The sequence below is a fragment of the Pseudophryne corroboree genome, chromosome 3 (assembly GCF_028390025.1).
Source record: "Pseudophryne corroboree isolate aPseCor3 chromosome 3, aPseCor3.hap2, whole genome shotgun sequence".
Classification (NCBI taxonomy): Eukaryota; Metazoa; Chordata; class Amphibia; order Anura; family Myobatrachidae; genus Pseudophryne; species Pseudophryne corroboree.
This window is the reverse complement of record NC_086446.1, coordinates 161135586-161145573: the sequence shown is the minus strand read 5'-3', so window position 1 is coordinate 161145573 and position 9988 is coordinate 161135586.

Genomic DNA, 9988 nt, shown 5'->3' with positions numbered 1-9988 from the left:
TCCATCCTGCACGCAGGTGAGTTCACTTCTTCTCCCCTTAGTCCCTCGATACAGTGAGCCTGTTGCCAGCAGGACTCACTGAAAATAAAAAACCTAACAAACTTTTATTCTAAGCAGCTCTTTAGGAGAGCCACCTAGATTGCACCCTTCTCGGCCGGGCACAAAAACCTAACTGAGGCTTGGAGGAGGGTCATAGGGGGAGGAGCCAGTGCACACCAGATAGTCCTAAAGCTTTCTTTAGATGTGCCCTGTCTCCTGCGGAGCCGCTATTCCCCATGGTCCTGACGGAGTCCCCAGCATCCACTTAGGACGTCAGAGAAATGGGAACATGCAGGTAAGCATCCTTTATGTCCACTGACACCAAGTAGTCCCCCTCCTCCAGACTGGCAATCACCGCCCGAAGTGATTCCATCATGAACTTGAACCTTTTCAGGAAGAAATTCAGATTTTTTAGATTTCGGATAGTCTGACCGAGCCATCCGTAACAAAAAAACAAACAAAAAAAAAAGGCTTTAATAAAAACCCGCCATTGTTGTGACAACAGTACCAGGACTATGACCTGGTCATGACAATTTTTTGTATTGTCGCTGTTACTGCTTCTCTCTGGCAGAGAAGCTGGCAAGGTCGATTTGAAAAATCGGTATGGGGGAACGTCTTGAAACTCTAGTTTGTATCCCTGGGACACTATTTGAACACCCAGGGATCCAGGCCAGACAGAATCCAATCCTGGCTGAAGAGTTTGAGACGTGCCCCCACCCGAGCGGCCTCCCGCAAGGGAGTTCCAGCGTCCTGCTGGGTATTTAGCAGAATTAGGGGTAGACTTTTGCTCTTGGGAACCTGAAGCCAGGGTGGGCTTCTTTCCCCTTCCTGCAAAGAAGGGGGAACCTCTCGTCTTTTTGTATTTATTGGGCCAAAAGGATTGCATTTGCGGGTGATACGTCTTTTTTGCCGATGCAGGTGCAGAGGGCAAAAATGTTGACTTACCTGCTGTAGCCGCCGAGACTAACGCATCCAGGCCATCGCCAAATAAGGCCTCACCTTTATATGGGAGAGCCTCCATGTTTCTTTTGGAATCCATCTGCGTTCTACTGGCGAATCCATAATGCCAGCCTAGCAGATATTGCCATGGTAGCGGCTTGTGTACTCAAGAATCCAATATCCTTCCAGCATGTAGGCGGCAGCGTCCTTGATATTCCCTAACTTGAGTATCTCCTCTATCAATCGTGTCAATTTCTGATGGCACGCTTTGACCATTTTTCAATAGCGCAACTCACCCATGTGCAGGCAATAGTGGGCCTGAGCAGTGTACCATTGGTAACAAATGGATTTCAATTTAACTTCCATTTTGCGGTCTGCTGGCTCTTTAAGAGAAGCCGTGCCAGGAGCAGGGAGATTTAACTTCGTCAACCTGGGAAGCGCACTGTCTAACACAGGGGATGACTCCCATTTTTTTCCTGTCTTCAACCCGGGAAAGGATAAGCTATGTGAATACGAATTTTTTTTTATCAGGATTCACCCACATCCCTTCAAACAGAGCATTTAGTTCGTGTGAAGGAGGGAACGCGACTTTGGATTTCTTTTCCTTACATAAATAAGCTTTCTCCTGAAGTACAGGAGTGCTTTCTGTAACCTTCAACACGTCCCTTATAGCCACAATCATATATTGTATACTTTATGACAATTTGTGATCTCGCTCTGGATTCACTATTGTCGACACAAGAATCAGAATCCATGTCGGTATCAGTGTTTACAACATTTGCAAATGGTCACTTATGTGACCCAGAGAGCCCACCCGCATAAGGAATAACAGCATCCTGAAAAACCACATCTTCCACAGATTTTCTCCAGCATGCAGCCTTAGATTCAGACTTATCCAATCTACGGTTAATCAGATATATACCGTCACATAGCTCTTTCACCCATGCTGGCTCTTGGTGTGCCAGTAGCGTCATCACATTACAACTCTGTGTCCCTAAAATGGCTTCCTCCAGGGAAAAACTCCCTACCTCAGACATGCCTCACACGTGTACACCACAGACACACTGGGACTTATTTTGGGGACAGACCCACAGTAAAATCTATCAGAGGGACACAGGATAGGAGCAGCCAGTTCACAAACCCAGCACCAGTATTGCCTGTAAACATAGTATGTCCACAGCCCAAAAGCACTTTTAAATAGTAATATACACTATCAAATGCACCACAATCGCTTTGTGCCCCCCCTTTATAGCACCCTGTACTTGTCAGAAGTGGAGGAGAGGACCAGCATGTTCTCTGCAGCCTGAGGAGAGAGAAAATAGCACCGAGTAGTGTGCTGGCTGCCTGAGGAAGAAGCTCCGCCCTTTTTACCTCAGAAACTTGTCATTTATACTTGCAGGGGTAGGGCTGTGCCTGGGCATCTTATGCCCCTTTTAGCCAGTTTGAGGCATTTTTCTTGCTGCCCAAGGCACCCCCCACCCTGCAGTGCCTGTGTGCGCAGCAATGACGCGCTGCGCTCCCGCCAGCTGCACCTCAGCCATCACTTACTTGATTGAAGATCATTCTTCTCATACTCCCCTGTTTTCTGGCTGTTAAGGGGGGTGACGGCATGCTGTGGGAGTGAGCATCTAGACAGGGCTAGCGTTCAGTTCCCTTCAGGAGCTAATGGTGTCCTGTCAGCCAGAAGCAGCGCCATGAAACTGAGGAAGATGGTTCTGCTTCCGCCTCCTCAGTCCCACGAAGCAGGGAGTCCGATGCCAGCAGATCTCCCTGAAAATAAAAAAACATAAGTCTTTCCAGAGAAACTCAGTAGAGCTCCTCAGAGTGCATCCAGTCGACCTGGGCACATTTCTAAAACTGAGGTCTGGAGGAGGGGCACAGAGGGAAGAGCCAGTTCACAGCCAATGAAAAGTCTTTAGAGTGCCCATGTCTCCTGTGGATCCCATCTATACCCCATGGTCTTGATGTTGTCCCCAGCACCCTCTAGGACATATGAGAAAATAAGAATTTACTTACCGATAATTCTATTTCTCGTAGTCCGTAGTGGATGCTGGGGACTCCGTAAGGACCATGGGGAATAGCGGCTCCGCAGGAGACTGGGCACATCTAAAGAAAGCTTTAGGACTATCTGGTGTGCACTGGCTCCTCCCCCTATGACCCTCCTCCAAGCTTCAGTTAGGATACTGTGCCCGGACGAGCGTACACAATAAGGAAGGATTTTGAATCCCGGGTAAGACTCATACCAGCCACACCGTACAACTTGTGATCTGAACCCAGTTAACAGCATGATAACAGAGGAGCCTCTAGAAAAGATGGCTCACTACAGCAATAACCCGATTTTTTTGGTAACAATAACTATGTACCAGTATTGCAGACAATCCGCACTTGGGATGGGCGCCCAGCATCCACTACGGACTACGAGAAATAGAATTATCGGTAAGTAAATTCTTATTTTCTCTAACGTCCTAAGTGGATGCTGGGGACTCCGTAAGGACCATGGGGATTATACCAAAGCTCCCAAACGGGCGGGAGAGTGCGGATGACTCTGCAGCACCAATTGAGAGAACTCCAGGTCCTCCTCAGCCAGGGTATCAATTTTGTAGAATTTTACAAACGTATTTGCTCCTGACCAAGTAGCTGCTCGGCAAAGTTGTAAAGCCGAGACCCCTCGGGCAGCCGCCCAAGATGAGCCCACCTTCCTTGTGGAGTGGGCATTTACAGATTTTTGGCTGTGGCAGGCCTGCCACAGAATGTGCAAGCTGAATTGTACTACAAATCCAACGAGCAATAGTCTGCTTAGAAGCAGGAGCACCCAGCTTGTTGGGTGCATACAGGATAAACAGCGAGTCAGATTTTCTGACTCCAGCCGTCCAGGAAACATATATTTTCAGGGCCCTGACAACGTCTAGCAACTTGGAGTCCTCCAAGTCCCTAGTAGCCGCAGGCACCACAATAGGTTGGTTCAGGTGAAACGCTGAAACCACCTTAGGGAGAAACTGAGGACGAGTCCTCAATTCCGCCCTGTCCGAATGGAAAATCAGATAAGGGCTTTTACAGGATAAAGCCGCCAATTCTGACACGCGCCTGGCCCAGGCCAGGGCCAACAGCATGACCACTTTCCATGTGAGATATTTTAACTCCACAGATTTAAGTGGTTCAAACCAATGTGACTTTTGGAACCCAAAAAAACTACATTGAGATCCCAAAGTGCCACTGGAGGCACAAAAGGAGGCTGTATATGCAGTACCCCTTTTACAAACGTCTGAACTTCAGGGACTGAAGCTAGTTCTTTTTGGAAGAAAATTGACAGGGCCGAAATTTGAACCTTAATGGACCCCAATTTCAGGCCCATAGATACTCCTATTTGCAGGAAATATAGGAATCGACCCAGTTGAATTTCCTCCGTCGGGCCTTACTGGCCTCGCACCACGCAACATATTTTCGCCAAATGCGGTGATAATGTTTTGCGGTTACATCCTTCCTGGCTTTGATCAGGATAGGGATGACTTCATCCGGAATGCCTTTTTTCCTTCAGGATCCGGCGTTCAACCACCATGCCGTCAAACGCAGCCGCGGTAAGTCTTGGAACAGACAGGGTCCTTGTTGGAGCAGGTCCCTTCTTAGAGGTAGAGGCCACGGATCCTCCGTGAGCATCTCTTGAAGTTCCGGTTACCAAGTCCTTCTTGGGCAATCCGGAGCCACGAATATAGTGCTTACTCCTCTCCATCTTATCAATCTCAGTACCTTGGGTATGAGAGGCAGAGGAGGGAACACATACACTGACTGGTACACCCACGGTGTTACCAGAGTGTCTACAGCTATTGCCTGAGGGTCCCTTGACCTGGCGCAATACCTGTCGAGTTTTTCCCAACGGCTTATAATCATGTGGAAGACTTCTGGGTGAAGTCCCCACTCTCCCGGGTGGAGGTCGTGCTGAGGAAGTCTGCTTCCCAGTTGTCCACTCCCGGAATGAATACTGCTGACAGTGCTATCACATGATTTTCCGCCCAGCGAAGAATCCTTGCAGCTTCTGCCATTGCCCTCCTGCTTCTTGTGCCACCCTGTCTGTTTAAGTGGGTGACTGCCGTGATGTTGTCAGACTGGATCAACACCGGCTGACCTTGAAGCAGAGGTCTTGCTAAGCTTAGAGCATTGTAAATGGCCCTTAGCTTCAGGATATTTATGTGAAGTGATGTCTCCAGGCTTGACCATAAGCCCTGGATATTCCTTCCCTGTGTGACTGCTCCCCAGCCTCGCAGGCTGGCATCCGTGGTCACCAGGACCCAGTCCTGAATGCCGAATCTGCGGCCCTCTAGAAGATGAGCACTCTGCAACCACCACAGGAGGGACACCCTTGTCCTTGGTGACAGGGTTATCCGCTGATGCATCTGAAAATGCGACCCGGACCATTTGTCCAGCAGGTCCCACTGGAAAGTTCTTGCGTGGAATCTGCCGAATGGGATTGCTTCGTAGGAAGCCACCATTTTACCCAGAACCCTTGTGCATTGATGCACTGAGACTTGGCTCGGTTTTAGGAGGTTCCTGACTAGCTCGGATAACTCCCCGTCTTTCCCCTCCGGGAGACACCTTTTTCTGGACTGTGTCCAGGATCATCCCTAGGAACAGAAGACAAGTCGTCGGAACCAGCTGCGATTTTGGAATATTGAGAATCCAATCGTGCTGCCACAACACTACCCGAGATAGTGCTACACCGACCTCCAACTGTTCCCTGGATCTTACCCTTATCAGGGAATCGTCCAAGTAAGGGATAACTAAAATTCCCTTCCTTCGAAGGAATATCATCATTTCGGCAATTACCTTGGTAAAGACCCAGGGTGCCGTGGACCATCCATACGGCAGCGTCTGAACTGATAGTGACAGTTCTGTACCATAAACCTGAGGTACCCTTGTTGAGAAGGGTAAATTTTGACATGAAGGTAAGCATCCTTGATGTCCCGAGACATCATGTAGTCCCCTTCTTCCAGGTTCGCAATCACTGCTCTGAGTGACTCAATCTTGAATTTGAACCTCTGTATGCAAGTGTACAAAGATTTTAGATTTAGAATCGGTCTCACCGAGCCGTCCGGCTTCGGTACCACAATAGTGTGGAATAATACCCCGTTCCCTGTTGCAGGAGGGGTACCTTGATTATCACCTGCTGGGAATACAGCTTGTGAATGGCTTCCAAAACTGTCTCCCTGTCAGAAGGAGACATCGGTAAAGCCGACTTTAGGAAAACGGCGAGGGGGAGACGTCTCGAATTCTAATTTGTACCCCTGAGATATCACCTGAAGGATCCAGGGGTCTACTTGCGAGTGAGCCCACTGCGCGCTGAAATTCATTGAGACGGGCCCCCCACCGTGCCTGATTCTGCTTGTAAAGCCCCAGCGTCATACTGAGGGCTTGGCAGAGGCGGGAGAGGGTTTCTGTTACTGGGAACTGGCTGATTTCTGCAGCCTTTTTCCTCTCCCTCTGTCACGGGGCAGAAATGAGGAACATTTTGCCCGCTTGTCCACGAAAAGACTGCGCCTGATAATACGGCGTCTTCTCATGTTGAGAGGCGACCTGGGGTACAAACGTGGATTTCCCAGCTGTTGCCGTGGCCACCAGGTCTGAAAGACCGACCCCAAATAACTCCTCCCCTTAATAAGGCAATACTTCCAAATGCCGTTTGGAATACGCATCACCTGACCACTGACGTGTCCATAACCCTCTACTGGTAGAAATGGACAACGCACTTAGACTTGATGCCAGTCGGCAAATATTCCGCTGTGCATCACGCATATATAGAAATGCATCTTTTAAATGCTCTATAGGCAAAAATATACTGTCCCTATCTAGGGTATCAATATTTTCAGTCAGGGAATCCGACCACGCCAACCCAGCACTGCACATCCAGGCTGAGGCGATTGCTGGTCGCAGTATAACACCAGTATGTGTGTAAATACATTTTAGGATACCCTCCTGCTTTCTATCAGCAGGATCCTTAAGGGCGGCCATCTCAGGAGAGGGTAGCGCCCTTACAAGCGTGTGAGCGCTTTATCCACCCTAGGGGGTGTTTCCCAACGCACCATAACCTCTGGCGGGAAAGGATATAATGCCAATAACATTTTAGAAATTATCAGTTGTTATCGGGGGAAAACCACGCATCATCACACACCTCATTTAATTTCTCAGATTCAGGAAAACTACAGGTAGTTTTTCCTCACCGAACATAATACCCCTTTTTGGTGGTACTCGTATTATCAGAAATGTGTAAAACATTTTTCATTGCCTCAATCATGTAATGTGTGGCCCTACTGGAAGTCACATTTGTCTCTTCACCGTCGACACTGGAGTCAGTATCTGTGTCGGCGTCTATATCTGCCATCTGAGGTAACGGGCGCTTTAGAGCCCCTGACGGCCTATGAGACGTCTGGACAGGCACAAGCTGAGTAGCCGGCTGTCTCATGTCAACCACTGTCTTTTATACAGAGCTGACACTGTCACGTAATTCCTTCCAACAGTTCATCCACTCAGGTGTCGACCCCCTAGGGGGTGACATCACTATTACAGGCAATCTGCTCCGTCTCCACATCATTTTTCTCCTCATACATGTCGACACAAACGTACCGACATACAGCACACACACAGGGAATGCTCTGATAGAGGACAGGACCCCACTAGCCCTTTGGGGAGGGAGCGTTTGCCAGCACACACCAAAGCGCGCGCTATATATATATATATATATATATATATATATATATATATATATATATATATATATATATATATACACATACATACATACATACATACATACATACATACATACACAGGGATAACCTTACATAAGTGTTTTTCCCCTTATAGCTGCTGTATTGTTAATACTGCGCCTAATTAGTGCCCCCCTCTCTTTTTTAACCCTTTCTGTAGTGTAGTGACTGCAGGGGAGCTTCCCTCCAACTGAGCTGTGAGGGAAAATGGCACCAGTGTGCTGAGGAGATTGGCTCCGCCCCTTTTTTGCAGACTTTTCTCCTGTTTTTATGGATTCTGGCAGGGGTTAAAATTCATCCATATAGCCCTGGGGGCTATATGTGATGTATTTTCGCCAGCCAAGGTGTTTTTATTGCTGCTCAGGGCACCCCCCCCCCCCCCTGCACCCTCAGTGACCGAAGTGTGCTGAGGAGCAATGGCGCACAGCTGCGGTGCTGTGCGCTACCTTGGTGAAGACAGGATGTCTGCTGCCGCCGATTTTCCGGACCTCTTCTGTCTTCTGGCTCTGTAAGGGGGCCGGCGGCGCGGCTCTGGGACCCATCCATGGCTGGGCCTGTGATCGTCCCTCTGGAGCTAATGTCCAGTAGCCTAAGAAGCCCAATCCACTCTGCACGCAGGTGAGTTCGCTTCTTCTCCCCTTAGTCCCTCGATGCAGTGAGCCTGTTGCCAGCAGGTCTCACTGAAGATAAACCTAAACTAAAACTTTCACTAAGAAGCTCAGGAGAGCCCCTAGTGTGCACCCTGCTCGTTCAGGCACAGAGATCTAACTGAGGCTTGGGGGAGGAGCCAGTGCACACCAGATAGTCCTAAAGCTTTCTTTAGATGTGCCCAGTCTCCTGCGGAGCCGCTATTCCCCATGGTCCTTACGGAGTCCCCAGCATCCACTTAGGACATTAGAGAAATACTTACTGTAATTGGTTACTTCCCATGTTCACCTCTATGCATATGGAGAGCTGACTAAATATAGCTTCCCTTAATACCCTTTCACACCGCACAAACACAGTATCGACCTGGCATATTGCCGGGTTGGCGTGAAAGGGGCATTGCCGAAATCGCGAGTCGCCTGACCCAGCAATTCAACCTGGAAATAAAGCAGTGTTATACCCAGGTTGAATACCGGGTCAGTGGCTGCGTAAACAGGCTCCTGGTTGATGGGACCAGTTTACTAGATAGGGAGAGGCAGCGTGGAGATGATCTCATCTCCCAGCGGCAGCTACGCCCCCACCACCACCATGGCAGCCCGCCTGGCTTATTGCCGGGTCAGGAAAGCCTGCAGCAGCCACCGCCAATGCCAGGTCCCACCCAGGAAGGACCGCTTTCAATTCCCAGGTGGGATCTGGCATTGGCAGCGTGAAAGGGGTATTACTCACATCCAACTCTTCATGATCCAGTCTTCTGTAGAAGACAAAGCAGCAACCTGGCCAAGCAGAGTGTGACACACCTTGCATTACCATTACTGTGCATTATTCAGGTATGTTCGTAAACCAAAGAAAAAGCAACTGGGTGAAACCATGTTATAATGCTGGTGGGGCAGATGGAACATGTGTTGAGAGAATAAGCATTGGGTGGGGTGTGTGCAAACACTAAATTGCAGTGTACAAATTAAGCAGCCAGTATTTACCATATGCAGAAATATAACCCACCCAAATCAAAATCTCTGCACATGTTACATATGCAGTGCAACATGTTTTTGCCCAGAAGCTTGCTAACAAGCGCCACAGTCCTTTATTCCAAATAGCAATCAGATTTACAGATCTGTCCCTGTTTAGGACAAACTAGTACATTTTTACCCCTTTCACACCGCAAATATAACCCTGGATATTGCCGGGTTGAGCCAGTTCAACCCAGGTTGAGGTGCAGTCCAAAAGCACCACTTTTAAGTATCCTGCATTTCAAGCCGGTATAAAAGCAGCATTATACATGGGTTGGACCCAGGTCAATGTGTACTCTAAAGTGTCCATCCGGGGTTATGCATTCATGTAAACGTGCCAATTGGCTGTTCTGTGTGCCTTGATGTCAGCAGCCTAACCTCTGCTACACCGCAAAGATTGCTAGGCAGCTTACTGCATACCTCACAACTTATTAAAAGTACAAAGATGGACCTTGAGGTGCCCCAAAAAGGGGGCGTAGCCTATGTAAAAGGGGCATGGTCTTGTGGCAGAGCTGCAATTGTGAGTCACGCCCCCTTGTACAGTTACTGAGGGGGCATGCCCAGCATTCTGAGCTACTGGCATGTCCCCTCTCCCACCTGTGA